Raw genomic sequence first — 1959 nt, 5'->3', positions numbered from 1 at the left:
GAGATGAATACCCTAATATAAAGACACAAACACACAAATACCTCAAACTAAAGCAGTTTATTGTGTTTTATGTTATTTTATTCTCTAAATATTAGAATAGCCATGAAATGTGTGTGGGAACCCAAGCAGCTGTAGGCAGACGATTAGCCCGCAACGCCCAGTGGCAGCCGAAACCTGCGGCTCACCACAGCTAAAATCCAATAGGGGGCTTCACTCCCCCAGCCCTTCTTAAGGTAACTAAAAGACAGGTCAATACACATTAACCTCCTAATGGAGGGGCTTCACCCCCCTTGACCTCCGTGTGTCTCCACATTTCATCGGAATGGGTTACTCCACTGCCCTCGGCTGTGAGGGTTCTCACACACATCACATGGATATTTTCACACTTAGTTTTGATTTCTACATTCTTTTCTATGGTTTTTAAGAAGGCTTGAAGGTTATGTGTTGCCTTCAACCTCGATCCTCTGTTTTAATATATTACTATCAAGTGAGCTTCATAGTTGTTAGGGTGACACAACACAAAGGTTAAATAATTTTGAAGTTTATTCACATTATGTTGGTATATAATGGTAGCGAGCTTATGGAAGTTTAGTAACAATATTACTACAACTCATTATTATGTTGGTAATGTTAGCGAGCTTATTGAAGTTAAGTAACAATATTATTTACAATTCATCATTCTGTTGGTAATGATAGCGAGCTTACTGAAGTTAAGTATCAATCCTAATTAGTAATTATCACTCATCACTCCTATTCACCTTAAAGGGCTCACTCATCTCTTCAGACTATTACAACTATATAGTAAATATGGTGCACTGACCATAGCTTAAACACTTAACCGTTGCTAAATAACAAGCTACCCTAATCAGGGTTCAATGATACACAATTATTACAGAAAAATGTTTCCTACCACCGATATGTGTTCACGGGGATGATCATGGAAGCAAGGTAGTCATGGGGGTTCAAGCAAGGCCTTCTAAAAGAAGGCCTGTGCGTAAAGGTCGTGACGTCAGCAAGGCGGGCAGGCTCCCTCTACGCTCTCCGCGCTGCTTACAACTCCACACACACACACCGTCTCTCTCTCGCTCTCTCTCTCTCTCACACACACACACATAAAATAATAATAAAATAAGGTCTCTCCATCCAGTTCTGCTACACGTCCACTGTAGCTTATTCTCGAATATTATTTCCAGGAGCAGCACCAGCAGTGTTAATTATTAATTTAGCCTTAGATGACCTCCTTCATTGTAAAAATATTAGCATTGATAGTAAAACATATTAGAGTTGTGATACTACTTTTATTATAGATAACACGAGGTAGAAGGAAAGTGGCAATGACAGTGACAGTAATTTAAACAGACCAAAATGCGTCCCAATATTTTATTACTAATAATGTTAATAATAATAATCATGAAATCAACAATAATAATAATAATAATAATAATAATAATAATAATAATAATAATAATAATAATAATAATAACAATAATAAAATAACAAAAATCATGACTAAATCAGATAATTTTAATGGTAATAAGAATAGTGATGCTGCTATTAATAATAATAATAATAGTACTATATACAACTAATGATATAAATAACAATAAAAATAATGAGAATAACAATTATAAAAATAACTAATAACACTACTACTACTACTACTACAACAACTAATAATAATAATAATAATAATAATAATAATAATAATAATAATAATAAAATAATAATGAATATTTTAACAATAATGATAATTGATTAATTAGTGTAGCATTAATGATATTTGTCATAAGAATTGCTATAATAATAACTTATTACAGAAAATATGTGCCTATAATATGTAGTTAATGCTACAGACACTCTCAATGATACTAATAAGTAATATTATAATTACAAAAAAAAAATAGTAATAATAATAAGAATAAGAATAAGAAGAAGAAGAAAAACATCACTATCAAAACC

This window comes from Eriocheir sinensis, unplaced genomic scaffold, assembly GCF_024679095.1.
Source record: "Eriocheir sinensis breed Jianghai 21 unplaced genomic scaffold, ASM2467909v1 Scaffold53, whole genome shotgun sequence".
Lineage (NCBI taxonomy): Eukaryota > Metazoa > Arthropoda > Malacostraca > Decapoda > Varunidae > Eriocheir > Eriocheir sinensis.
The sequence above is the reverse complement of the archived record's forward strand: the minus strand, read 5'-3'. Positions refer to the sequence as shown.